The 14,742-nt window shown below is 46.2% G+C and overlaps 1 protein-coding gene across 3 annotated transcripts in view; it reads left to right on the top strand.

Moving 5' to 3' along the window:
- The window catches only part of SLC25A42 (solute carrier family 25 member 42), a 126,311-nt gene that overhangs the window by 90,318 nt on the left and 21,251 nt on the right, over nt 1–14,742 (top strand). The window lies entirely within an intron of this gene.

Raw genomic sequence — 14,742 nt, 5'->3', positions numbered from 1 at the left:
TTTTATTTAGTTGGTCAGTCATCGCCATCAAAAATGGTTTCTAGTATGGTTATGACTCCAGTATCCTCATCAGTAAAGACAGAATCAAAGAATTCCGTTTTTCTGCTATTGTACTTCCTGAGCATGCCTTGTACCTTTTAATCATGTAGTGGCTCTCTGACTCCCTCACAGTTTTTTGCTTCAGATATACTTGAAAAAAAAATTCTGACTTCCCTGTACGTACCCATATCAGTCCAGGACAGCTGGGTTTTGCCTCCCCTCCAGTAGATGGAGACAGAAAAAGACTTTGCGGACTCTGTCCTATACCCCTGAGGTACCACCTAGTGTCTGCCAGTATTTTTCTGTCTCCAGCAGATGGTGGAGATGCAAAACCTAGTGTCTGATAGAGGTGCTGAGTTTAGGGTTGGATTTGGCCTGACTTTAGTCTCTTAACGCTTGATTTTACAAGGGAAGCTTAGTTTAAGGATCCCTTTAAATTAAAAAAAAAAAAAAAAAAAAAAGGTTTGGTTAGAGCAGTGATCGGACAGCTGCGAGTAGCCTCCCAGGGGGTTGGCAGGTCCTGGTGGGACCATCCCCCCCTGGTATTCGAGGCTGGAGAGCAGAGGGTTGGGAACCCTGAAACTGCCACGGCGAGAGCTGATACCGGGGGGTACCGGTTCACTCACCCTCAGCCAGCTTGTCCGCTCTGTTTTCGCCGCCTTTTCGTTGATTTTCGCCGCTTTCCTGGCCCAGTTTTTGACCAAGAAATCCGTCTGTTCGTCGCAGTTCTTTTTTCGGGGAGAGCCAAAATCGAGGCCGGGGAAATGCCTCGTGGTGCGGCCTGCTTGGCCTGTGGCAGTGCGCGCGTGTGCGGATTTCCCGCGCTGGGGTCTGCACAGCCTGTTTGTCAGGTGGAGAAGGTCCATTGGCTCCCCCTTCCTTCCGATGCCGTTTTCGCCATCCTTTTCAGTTCCTACAAGCTCCCGGGGGTTTGTCTTGGTCGCGCTGGTTCTTTTTTTCAGGCCCCAATCCTAATTTAGATCGGGGATCATGCCGCATGATGTGGCCTGCAGGCCGGAGTTTGTACCTTGTACCAGGTGCTTGTTGGGAGGGGAAGGCTCTTAGGGGAAGATGATTCCGGCGAAATAGCATCGCAGCAGCTCTAGAGCACGCATGGACCCTGGGAGGGTAGAATTGCTGCGGCAGCCTCAGGACCCTTTTCTTCTCAGCGCAGGTACTGAAGCCTTACTGTGATCGTTCAGGAAGCAGGAGAAGGCTGCCCTGGGGGAGGGGAGCTCTCCACCACCTCTTTCTCCGTGTCCTGCTGCACCTTTGGGGGGGGGGGGGGGGGGACTTGCAGGCAGCGCAGATCTAGGACTCGGATGAGTCTTCTTCCTCGTTCTCCTCCAATTTTGTTTTGTTGCTGCATAAAGCCTTCAAAGCACGAAAGCAACAAAGAGCCTGGGTACTAAGGTACCCCGTGAGGTTCCGCCATCGCTGGGGGCTGGGACAGGAGCTTAGCCCCCAAGGCCAAACGCCCTCTCCGGTCCTTTTCCTGTCATGGACAGTTCAGATACGGACGGGGTGGATGAAGGCAAGTCTCCTCCGCAAGCCCCTGGTGAGGGATCGGATGTGGATCAGGATCACCAGCTCCAGCCGGCCAGGCCAGTAGATGCGCCTTCGAAGTTTCTGGCTCTTTAAAAAAAAAAAAAAAAATTTACTTGAGGTTGTGGAAAACAGCGGCAGAAGGCGCAGCAAGTTTCTTTGAGCCTCCCAGGTCCTGGTGGGACCATCCCCTCTGGTATCAGAGGCAAAAGAACAGGGGGTTGAAGACCCGGGGACTGCTACGGCCGGCAGGTGATACCCGGGAGCCCGGCTCACTCGACCGTGGCAGACAGCTCAGCACAGCCTTCAGAGCACTGTGAAAATAAATTAAATAAAAAGGTAAATTTTTTTTTCTGGTTGGCCGGTCCAGCGTTCTCTCCAGCTCCTCTCTGCCTGCCTTACTGCCGCGTTTCGGCTCGCGCGAAGGCCCCTGTCGCCCGGTCTATTTTTGGCATGCTTACCTCAGCTGATCGGAGCTAAATTTAGCCCAAGGCTATACCTCGTGGTGCGGCCTGCTCTGCGTGCAGCAGCACGCGCACCCGCCTCTCTAGAGCCGGCATCTGTGTAGATTGGGTCTCGGGAGGTCCGCTGAGGGGAATCTCCGTGGCAGCAGCAGTTCTTCGCAGTGCCCCGGAGCCTGGGAGGCTTGCAGCTCAGCCGCAGCCACCTGATCCATTCTTGCTTAGTGCAGGGACGGAGGCCATTTTGAAAACGTTCAGGGATGCCGAGAGCGCCACGATGGAAGCACGGAGTTCCTTACTACCTCTCTACCCGCGACCGGGGCCCTTGGGGGGGGGGCAGGTCGCAGGAGGATCGGGCTGATACTTCGGATAGTGATCCTGAGGGGGCCTCAGATAGGTCGTCTTCGTTGTTCTCCTCGGACTTGGTAAAGTTTTTTCACAAAATGTTCAAGGCATGGAGAGCGTCCAAACGCAAGAGGGGCAAGGTCTCCTGAGGTTCCCTCATCCCGTAAGTGTCCTAAGTCCCCGCCGGTGGGGGGGCACACTAAGTCTAAGCGTCCTCTCAGATCCGTAGCAGGTCCGGATGATTCGTCCTCGTCGGATCTATCTGATGGAGGAGACCCTTCCCTGCAAGACCTTCAGGGGATAGACGCAGGCCAGGATGGTCAGCTCCTGGTGCCCAAGCAGGGAGGTGCTTCTGCAGTGGACAGTGATGATCCCAAGGTGGTACACCTGTTCCAGAGAGATGAATTGGTTCTGCTTATCCCAAATATTATGGAAGAGCTCGGAATTGAAGTCCCGCAGGATGATTCGCGTATGGGAGCGGAGGATCCCGTGATGTTAGGTCTAAGAGGTCCGGCTCGCTCTTTTCCCTTTCATATGTTGGTCACTGACCTCTTGTTCTGGGAGTGGGACACTCCGGATCTAGGTTTGAAAGTCAGCCGCGCTATGGATAAGTTGTACCCGCTACCGGACGATGCGCTGGAGCTGCTCAGGGTACCCAAGGTGGATGTGGCAGTCTCTGCAGTCACTACAAAGACCACCATCCCAGTCACGGGAGCGACGGCCCTAAAAGATTTGCAGGACCGAAAGTTGGAGGTACAGCTTAAAAAAGATATTTGAGACCTCCTCCCTAGGAGTTGCGGGTGGCTATGTGCAGCAGTTGTGCTCTGTGCGTGCGAGCCTGCGTTGAGTGCAGCACTTACAATCTATGGCATCCCTTTCGGAAGTGGGCGCGGCTCAGGCTGGTTGTTTGGAGGTGGCGGTGGCTTACAGTGCGGATGCACTGTATGATCTCCTGTGCATGTCAGGAAGAACAGTGGTCTCCGCCGTTTCGGCCTGCAGGCTCCTTTGGCTCAGAAATTGGTCGGCGGATGTCTCCTCAAAAGCTCAGCTGAGTTCCTTGCCTTTCAAGGGAAAGCTGCTCTTCGGCCAACAGTTGGAGGACATGATTACGTCTTTGGGAGAGAATATGGTCCACAAGCTGCCAGAGGACAGGCCCAGGAGCAGTGGCTCTTTTCCTCAGAGGTCCAGATTCTGGGGGAATTGTCGTTTTCGGGCCTCACGGTCTTCTGGATCCTCCTCTCATTAGGCTCCCAGCCGTGATGGATTCGGCATGGTCCAGTCTTCTTTGATGGCTGTATCCAGATTACAACGGGGTGTGGATTTGGAAATTCCCTCTTGGATAGTGGTAACCACCGATGCCAGCCTCTCCGGGTGGGGAGCGGTTTGTTGAGGAACAGCAGTGCAAGGTCAGTGGATGAGGTCAGAGTCTTCTTGATCGATCAATTGGTTGGAGACCAGAGTGGTTCGGTTGGCGTTACAGGCCCTCCTTCCCTTAGTAGAGGAGAGATCAGTGCGGATTCTCTCAGACAATTTTATTTATTTTATTTATTTATTTTAAATTTTTTTTTATTTATTTATTTTTAATTTTTATATACCGAAGTTCTTGTAGGGACTACAAATCAATCCGGTTTACATAAAACGAAGAACTGCTCAACAGAGAGCGGAGCTTTACATGGAACCGAGGAACATATGGAACAGTATAACTGATTGACAATTTAACATAGTGCTAAATAAAGTAATAATAGTTTAACTGGAAATAAATAAAGCAATATAATATTTTATAAAGACAGTTTAACTGTTTAACGTATCAATAAATATAAGCAATGCCAAATATATATATAAAATATAGTAAATTTTTGAGCTAACAATGCGACGATGGTGGCTTACATCAATCGTCAGGGCAGAACTCGGAGTCGTCCTTTGGTGATTGAGGCTCAACTTTTAATCAGCTGGGCGGAACAGCACCTGTACAGGATAACAGCCTCTCACATTGCCAGAGTGGACAATGTGCAGGCCGATTTTCTCAGCCGCTACCAGTTGGATCCAGGAGAGTGGGAACTCTCCGAGGCTTTCAGTCTCCTGTGCAACTGATATCCAGGCCCGCGATGAACCTGTTGGCGACATATCGCAATGCTAAATCTCAATTTTTTTCAGTTGTCGAAGAGAGCCAGGAGCAGAAGTTGTAGACGCTCTGGTGCTTCCCTGGCCAAAGGACATTCTGTTGTAAGTCTTTCCGCCATGGCCGTTGGTCGGCAAGATTCTACGCCGCATCGAAGATCAATTGGGCCAAAGAGATACTCGTCGTGCCAGAGTGACCGAGGCGCCCGTGGTTTGCGGACCTTCTCAATCTGGCGGTAGACGGCCCGCTGAGATTTCATCAGTCCCAGAGTCTGCTGTGACAAGGTCCCGTTTATTTCACAGAGGTAGATCGCTTTTGTCTAGCGGCATGGCTTTTGAAAGGCGGAGATTGAGAAATAAGGGTTACTCGGAGGAGATGATTACTATGCTTCGCAGTCCCATAAACCACCTACCTCCATAGCCTACGTCAGAGTTTGGGATATTTTCAAGGACTGGTACCTGAACCACACGGTGGAGCCGTCCAGAGCTACTATTCCGGATGTTCTGACCTTTCTGCAGGCAGGTCTAGTAAAAAGGTCTAGCCTTCAATTCCCTACAAGTTCAGATGGCAGCCCTTGGTAGTTTTCGGGGAAAGGTACAGGGCCTTGCTCTAGCATCTCAACAGGATGTGGTTCGTTTTCTGTGTGGTGTTAAACATCTTCGTCTTCGATTCGGAACCCCTGTCCTTCGTGGAAGCTCAACCTGGTTCTCCGTGCCCTTTTGTAGTGCGCCTTTCGAGCCGCTGACGCAGACAACCTTGAAAGATCTAATGTTGAAGGTAGTTTTCCTTGTGGCTATCGTATCGGCGCGTTTCGGAGCTACAGGCCTTTTCTTGTCAGGAGCTCTTCTTAAGGATTTCTAACGAAGAAGTTTTTCTTTACGAATGGTTCCCTCCTTTCTTCTGAAAGTAATGTCCTCTTTTCATTTGAATCAGACGGTGACACTCCCGTCCTTGGCGGGCCTAGATCTTTCTACTTCCAAGTCTAGGGAGTTAAGACAGTTGGACGTCATACCTTTGCCAGACATTATTGACTGGATGTCCGGGCCCCAGAGCTGGTTTTTTGGAACCAGTGTACTCCGAGCGGGACTCTCTCAGTCCCACCCTGGTTAGGAAAGCTTTGGTACATCCCAGCTGTCCTGAACCGACCTGGGTACGTACAGGGAAAAGAAAATTGGTTCTTACCTGCTAATTTTCGTTCCTGTAGTACCACAGATCAGTCCAGACGCCCACCCAGGGGAAAATGGAGAGTCCGCTCGGCCGGTAGCTGATCAATTTTTCTGCAAGTTTTATTGAATGCCCCCCTTTTCAGGGAAAGGTTTTGGGCATGTTGTTCATTCATTCATAAGGTTCCGGTGTTTTCATTTCCTCTGTTCTTCAGGGGGAAGTGGTTTTATGGTTGCCGTTATGGTTTTTCTAATTTCTGCTTGGGTACAGTATAATACTGGCAGACTCTAGATGGCACCTCAGGAGTATAGGACAGAGTCCGCAAAGTCTTTTTCTGTCTCCATCTGCTGGAGGGGAGGCAAAACCCAGCTGTCCTGGACTGATCCGTGGTACTACAGGAACGAAAATTAGCAGGTAAGAACCAATTTTCCTTGTTCTTACCACTATGGCAAGCTTCTTTTCAGAGCCTGCCTAATTACTTTTTTCCATCCAACTTGCCAGTGCTTACGTTCTTCCCTATTTTCTTCATTTGGGTCTGCTTTCCATTTATTTGAAAGCTTTTAATTGCCTCTTTCACTTACTATTAAACACACCAGTAGTCGTTTGGTTTTATTTCTACCATTTTAATGCATAAAATACATTTTCTCAGTCTCAAGGATGGTAATTTTAATCAATGTCCATGCCTCATGCCTTTTAACCTTGTGAATTGCTCTTTTTAGTTTTTTTCTAACACACTTCCTCATTTGATCATAGCCTCCCTTTTTATAGTTAAATGCTACTGCAGTAAATTCACCTTCCAGTGATTGTCAAATTTAATTACATTATGATCACTGTTGCCTCAGTTGTGGATCCTCCATCTTTATCTCTTGCACCAGATCCTGTGTTGCACAGAGAACTAGATCTGATGTAGTTCCCCTTTCATTGGTTTCATGTCTAAATGTTGCATGAAACAGTCATTGATGGCATCTAGGAACTGTACCTCCTTTGCATGTCCTACTGTGACATTTATCCCCTCAATACATGGGTAATTGAAGTCTACCATTATTAGTGCGTTGCCCATTTCACTAGCCACTCTGTTAGCATTTTACAGTCTGTTTCCTCCTCCTTGCATGGGCAGGCAGTAAACATGGCCATGGAGGAAACGGCCATGGCCCGTCCTTGAACATAAGAAAGATAAGAAAATGCCATACTGGGTCAGACCAAGGGTCCATCAAGCCCAGCATCCTGTTTCCAACAGTGGCCAATTCAGGCCATAAGAACCTGGCAAGTACCCAAAAACTAAGTCTATTCCATGTTACCATTGCTAATGGCAGTGGCTATTCTCTAAGTGAACTTAATAGCAGGTAATGGACTTCTCCTCCAAGAACTTATCCAATCCTTTTTTAAACACTGCTATACTAACCTCACTAACTACACAGACTGCACTAACCACATCCTCTGGCAACAAATTCCAGAGTTTAATTGTGCGTTGAGTAAAAAAGAACGTTCTCCGATTAGTTTTAAATGTGCCCCATGCTAACTTCATGGAGTGCCCCCTAGTCTTTCTACTATCCGAAAGAGTAAATAACTGATTCACATCTACCTGTTCTAGACCTCTCATAATTTTAAACATCTCTATCATATCCCCCCCTCAGCCATCTCTTCTCCAAGCTGAAAAGTCCTAACCTCTTTAGTCTTTCCTCTTAGGGGAGCTGTTCCATTCCCCTTATCATTTTGGTAGCCCTTCTCTGTACCTTCTCCATCGCAATTATATCTTTTTTTGAGATGCGGCGACCAGAATTGTACACAGTATTCAAGGTGCGGTCTCACCATGGAGCGATACAGAGGCATTATGACATTTTTCGTTTTATTCACCATTCCCTTTCTAATAATTCCCAAGATTCTGTTTGCTTTTTTGACTGCCGCAGCACACTGAACCAACGATTTCAATGTGTTATCCACTATGACACCTAGATCTCTTTCTTGGGTTGTAGCACCTAATATGGAACCCAACATTGGGTACAGTTCCTAGTTCTTCCTTGTAAGCCATAGCCACTGACTACCCTGTTCCACAGTACTAATTAAATAAAATGCTACTTTCTCTTCAGCTAGTCAGTCTAGCTCATCGACCAGCTGATGAAGACAGATCAACAGGCTTGCTGATGTAGCTCCTTATATGCATCTGTGCTGACAATAGCCTGCCGGTGTTCTGTCTCCAGCAGATGGGTAGGTAAGCATCTTGTGCTGTGGACTGCAGCTTGGTAAGCTGGAAGAAAAGTTTGCAAAGGTGAAAGATTAGCTCTCTGTGGTAGAAGCCTGATGCTCTCTCCCACTGTTGACTGGTGAGAAGCAGGGGCTTTGGTGGAGTTTTGCTGTTTGACCTCTCTTCGCCTCCTTTTATCCCCTTCTGATTACTTCCCTTAGGGCAGTGACTGCTGCACCTTTAATTCTTTATCCTAGCTGAGTAGCTCAGTGTTAAAGTTTGGGGGGGAAAAAAAACCCAGAAGAGGATTGGCCTGTGCTCACCTGCTGCCAGCGACAGCAAACTGTGGTAGCAGGTGAGCATCATTTGAGGGCTTCAAGAGCCTGGAGAAGTAATTTTGAGGGGGTGAGTTATCTGATTTGCAGATATTTCACTTGGGGCCATGTGTGTGAAGGAAAATTGCACCACCAATTGAGCATGGCAGAAAGACTACGCTATTTGTAGGCAGGAAGTGCTCAGCAGCTTTGTAGAGAGTGTGTGGCAGCTCAGAGGGTGATCCGCAGCCATGAGTTCATGCTGGAGTGGGGGGTCCCCCAGAGTTAGTACCGCTGTGAACTAAAGTTCTTCCACAGGATCCCTGAATTTGACTGAGGCTCCAGCAACCATATTAAAGCCTCGGAGCAGTGAAGATCACAAGATGGTGATCCTCCTCTTAGTCCAGATCGGCAGAATAGGATTACTTATAGAATGGGTACTATGTCCAAAGCGGTTATTCCTGCTTCTCCAGCAGAGCATCTTTCTTCTCTGCCCTGGGCTCTTATGTCCCAGGAGTTTTTTAAGGCTTGTTTTTCCTCAGTTTTACCAGAGATGGACCCAACTTACTTCAAATCGATGGGTCCTGGACATCGTTCAACACGGTTATGCCCTGGAATTCTCTATGATGCTTTTATGGCTTCCCCCCTGTCATTCTGACAGAAAAAGGGAGGCAATATGATCGACACTGGAAAGACTCCTTGACTTGAATTAATATTTGGATACTTGCTAGGTATTTGTGATTTGGATTGGCCACTGTTGGACACAGGATACTGGGCTTGATGAAGACTTGGTCTGACCCAGTATGGCATATCTTATATTCATATGATCCTTTCTTATCAGGATGTGCAGATAAGCCTACTTCAAATCTAAAGATGTCAAGAACTTTTCCTTCCGTATCGCCATAATCACCAACCTCAAGGTCTCCATCCTTAAGTGTGACACCTTCCAAGAATTCATTGAGTCATTTCAGATCCAGAATGGGACAGAAAGACTCCTCCTCTTTTGGAACCACAAAATAAACTGGAGAAGCAGCACAAACCTTCCTGCTCTCAGGACTAGAATCACCACAATAGATCCCATGCTACTAATGCCGGCAACAAGCAGTAGCTATTCCCTGTTGACTAATATTAGTTTATGGACTTCTCCAGGAACTTATCCAAACCTTTATTTAAATCCAGCCTCACTAGTTGTCTTAACCACATCCTCTGGCAACCAATTCTAGAGCTTACTTGTGTGTTGAATGAGAGAGAATTTTCTCTGGTTTGTTTTAAATGTGCTACTTGCTAACTTCATGGAGTTACCCCCTAGTCCCTGTATTTATCCAGAATAGTATACAACCATTTCACTTTTACCTGTTCAAGTCCTTTCATGACTTTATAGACTTTTATCATATCCCCCCTCAGCTGTCTCTTCTCCAAGCTGAACAGCTCTAACTCCTTTAGCCTCCCCTCATAGGGGAGCTGATCCATGCCCGTTATCATTTTGGTCGCCCTTCTCTACTTTCTCAAGTGCAACTATATCTTTTTTTTAAAGCTGTGGCAACCAGAACTGTACACAGTGTTCAAGGTGAGGTCTAACCATTGAGCAATACAGAGGCATTATGACATTCTCAGTCTTATTTGCATTCCCTTCCTAATAATTCCTAACATTGTTTGCTTTTTTTGACCGCTATAGCATATTGAGCCAACGATTTCAATGTAGTATCAACTGATGCCCAACCCTTTTTCCAGGGTGGTAACTTCTAAAATGGAACCTAACATCGTATAGCTAGCTACAGCATGGGTTATTTTTCCCTATATGCATCACCTTGCACTTGTCCACATTATATTTCATCTGCCATATGAATGCCCAATCTTCAATCTTGCAAGGTCCTCCTGCAATTTATCACAATCCACTTGTGATTTAACTACACTGAATAATTGCATGTCATCTGTAAATTTGATCCTTGCTCATCATGCCGCTTTCATATCATTTATAAATATATTGAAAAGTGCTGGTCCAAGTACAGATCTCTGAGGCAGTCCACTGTTTTCCTTTTTCCACTATGAAAACAGACCATTTAATCCTACTATGTTTCCTGTCTTTTAACCAGTTTGCAATCCACAAAAGGACATCTCCTCCTATCTCTTGACTTTTTAATTTTCTTAGAAGCCTCTCATGAGGGACTTTGTCAAACGCCTTCTGAAAATCCAAATACACCACATCTACCAGTTCACTTTATCCTCATGCTTATTCACCCCTTCAAAACATGTAGATTTGTGAGGCAAGACTTCCCTTGGATAAATCCATGCTGGCTGTGACCCATTAAATCGTCTGTCTATATATTCTGTAATTTTATTCTTTATAATAGTTTCCACTATTTTTCCCGGCACTGAAGGCAGGCTGACTGGTCTATAGTTTCCTGGATCATATCTGGAGCCCTTTTTATATACTGTATTATGGTTACATTGGCCACCTTCCAATCTTCAGGTACAATGGATGATTTTAATGATAGGTTACAAATTACTTGTAATAGTTCTGAAATTTAATTTTTGAGTTTTTTCAAGACCCTGGATGTATACCATCCTGTCCATGTGATTTTCCTATTCTACAGTTTGTCAGTCTGGCCTACTACATCTTCTAGGTTCACCGTGATTTGGGTCAGTTCATCTGAGTCGTCAACTTTGAAAACAGACTCCAGAACGGATATCTCTCCAACATTCTCCTCAGTAAACACCGAACCAAAAATTTGTTTAGTCTTTCCGCAGTGGCCATATCTTCCCTAAAGTACCTCTTTAACCCTTCGATCATCTAATAGTCCAACAGACTCCTTCGCAGGCTTCCTGCTTTGGATATATTAAACATTTTTATTATGAGTTTTTGCCTCTATTTTAGCCTGCCTTATCAATATTTTACATTCAACTTGCCAATGCTTATGCTTTTCCCTGTTTTCTTCAGATGGATCCTTCTTCCAATTTTTGAAGGAAGATCTTTTGGCCAAAATAGCCTTTTTCGCCTTTCCTTTTAACTATACCAGCAATCGTTTGCTTTCCTTCCACCTTTCTTAATGCATGGAATACGTCTGGACTACGCTTCTAAGATGGTATTTTTTCACAGTGTCTACACCTGTTCACTCTTTACCTTTGTAGCTGCCTGTTTCAGTTTTTTCTAACTATTTTTCTCATTGTATCAGTGTTTCCCTTTTGAAAGTTTATAGAACACTAAACTATTGTCCCCCTTCCAGTTATTAATTCAAATTTGATCATGTTATGATCACTATTGCCAAGCGGCCCCACTGTTACCTCTCTCACCAAATCCTGTGCTCCACTAGCTCCCGCTCTCATTGGTTCCTGAACCAATTGCTCCATAAGGCTGTCACTTATTCCATCCAGGAACTTTCTTTCTTGCTTGTCCCAATGTTACATTTACCCAGTCAATATTGGAGTAATTGAAATCTCCTATTATTGCATTACCAATTTGGTTAGCTTCCCTAATTTCTCTTAACATTGCATCATCTGTCTCATCATTTTGGCCTAGGTGGACAGTAGTATACTTCTCTAGCTATACTCTTCCCCAACACCCAAGGGATTTCTACCCATAAAGATTCTATTGTGCATTTAGTCTCATGCGGGATTCTTATACTGTTGGACTCTATGCCATTATGATAACCTAATAGGTATATCATAATAATTGGTGATTATATATTAATACCCTCAATGCTTAGATATTGGAGAAATAAGATGCATGTATATCATAATTGTCATATGTCTTACAATTAAAAATATATGAGAAATATTTTTATTGCTTCCTCAAGGCTCAAATACAAACATTCCTATGAATACAGTTTTCTATACAAAATGTAGAAATAGCAAAATGTAATCTGTTTCCATGACTTCAGACTATATCTCATATATTTTATAATCATAAATAACAATGTTACAATACATTAATACAGTAATAAACTATCATATACCCACATTCATCCAGTCTCCATTTAAATACCGGATTCAATAGAAGAGTCATGGAGGATAGCTGCTTGAGTTGTATTTATGTTAAAGAACCATCCCTGGAAGATAAAGATTTAGAACAGTTGAAGGCTTTGGGGTTTACTGCTGATAGGTGGAGCATACTGGAGGATAGCTGCTTGAGTTGTATTTGTTAAAGTTATTTTAGTAAATATATTTAGAACATCGTTTGAAGGTTTTCTACATATGATATAGATGTATATGGAGTGAGGAGTGATTTTATATGAATGTATGGGGAGGTACATGAGTGTGGAGATTGGATGAATGGGTTTTTTTTAATGGTGAGCATATGGTGGTTTACTGCTTATATTAATGTATTGTAACATTGTTATTTATGAGTATAAAATATATATAATATTGTAGTATGAAGTCATTGTAATAGATGATATAATTACATTTTGGTATTTGTATATTTTGTATAGAAAACTGTATTCATAGGAATTTTTGTATTTGAGCCTTGGGGACTCTGTGCCATCCCAGACATAAAGCACCACCCCCTTCCACCAAGTTGCTCCTCCCTATCATTGCAATATAAGTTGTACCCAGGTATAGCAGTATGCCATTGGTTGTCCTCCTTCCAGGTCTCTGAGATGCCAGTTGTCTATCTCATCATTCACTGCTATACACTCTTCTTAGGCTTCTGGCATTGGCATACGGACATTTCAAAGTGTGGGTTGTGTGTTGTTGTTTTTTTTGTTTTGTTTTGTTTTGTTTTGTGTTTTTTTGTATTAACAGCCTACTTTTCAGTTGACAGAGATAATTTGGAATCTTTTAGCTCGGGTGATTCTTTACTTATAGGCAAATGGGACTGTTTTTGCTTTTATTGGAACCTCTGTTGGGATGCCCCTAACTCAGCTGCTTCTTTAGTATCCTTCAAAGATACCTCCCTCAGAACCATGTACTGTTATGGCCGCCGGCTGCGGCGGTCCGTGACCAGCCACCTCCGAGGCACCTGCAGGAGCAGGCAGCTGTCCCCGACGCTCCCTTCGCGGCCATTGCCGCTGCTGAGGCCTGGCTGCTGTTATGATAACGTGTGTTTTGTGGATCCTTGGGTGCTGTGGAGATGACCATGCCCACGGGGAAGAGCCCTGTGAGAAGCCACAGCACTGGGCTAGACTTGTACACACAAAAACACAGGATAGTTCTTCATTGTACAGCTTGAAGATCGCCACCAGAGGTGGCAGTAGTGAGGCAGTCTGTGGTTGTATTCTCAGTGACCTCAGCAGAGGGAGCCCTTCTCTCCTTGTTGACGTCAGGAGGTTCCGCAGCAGGTCTCCCAGCGAGGAGATACTGTGGATGAGAGAGACTGAGAGTTAGAGTACTCACTAGATGTAGCTGTTGGTATGCAATTTCCACCAGGTACGTTGTAGAATGTACAGGCACTGAGGCAGGGAGAGCAGGCCCTCGAGGAGCAAGTACCTGTTCCCTGTAAGGCACCTGAATTAAAGCGAGGGCCCCTGAGGAGCGGGTACCCAGGTTAGCAATTACCCAGAAGGGCAGAGAGAGAGCTTCCTGTGGCAGCACGGAAGCGGCAGAGTAGCATAGACAGGAACGGATTAGAATCCTTGCTAACTCGGGGAGCTAGCAAATGAATGAAGATAATATACCCGGATGGCATGACGTTAGCATGACTGAACGCCCTCGAGGTTCGCGCGAAGGGTGATACAAAGGACATGGGTTGTGCGCGCGCACCCTAGTAGGTACCTGGGAGAAGCAATGGCGGGAGGCTGCACCATAGCCATTCTGGAGACGCCAGAGGTCGGCTTGTTGACGCTGCGGGAGCCATCTTTCCCAGGTAAGCAGGAGGAGCCGTGAATAAGGTGAGGCAAACGGGGCGAAGCCGTCGATGAACGACTGATGCAACAGCCGCATTGCTTCCTTCCTGCTATGCTGACTCCTCCCCCTTCGGGTCTGCCTAGAGCTGCGTGTTTGGCTGAAGACTAAATTTAAAGGGGCCACGACAGGAAATTGTCATGGTTCCTTCCTGGGACTCCTCCTTGAGTTCCTGTATTTAAGGTAAGGTCTGCTCCTCAGACCTTGCCTTGGTATCTTGGAAGCGGTGTGGTTCCTGAGCTCAGAGTTCCTGTTCCTGTCTTGATCCTGGTCTCCGCTGTTGGTCTGCTTCGGTCTTTTTCCTGTCCTTCTGATCCCAGCTTCTGCTTCTCCTCTTGTTGGACTGATTCTCCTGGCTCGACCACTGGACCGGCTTCCGACCATTCTCCTGGCTTTGACCACTGGACCGGCTTCCAACCATTCTTCAGCCTCGACTCCTGGACTGGCTTACGACCTGCTGGAGGCGCCAGCTGTCTGGATTCCACGACCTGCAGGAGGCGCCTGCATCCAGACCTGTCTTCAGTGATTCACCTATGTCAAAGCGGCCCAGGTCCCTACGGGCTCCTCCTGGGGGGACCGCGGGCTTCCAGTGGCGAAGTACCTGTTCAACTTCTGCTTTACCCGGCCTTGCCTTCCGACGGTAGGGACCTAAGCGGGTTTATTCTCTCCTAGGTAGCGCTAACTCTACCTCTGACTAAGGGTCCACCTCCAGATCCGTAACATGTGCTGCTGAGC

Source organism: Rhinatrema bivittatum, chromosome 8 (assembly GCF_901001135.1).
Source record: "Rhinatrema bivittatum chromosome 8, aRhiBiv1.1, whole genome shotgun sequence".
NCBI lineage: Eukaryota > Metazoa > Chordata > Amphibia > Gymnophiona > Rhinatrematidae > Rhinatrema > Rhinatrema bivittatum.
The sequence above is the reverse complement of the archived record's forward strand: the minus strand, read 5'-3'. Positions and strand labels throughout refer to the sequence as shown.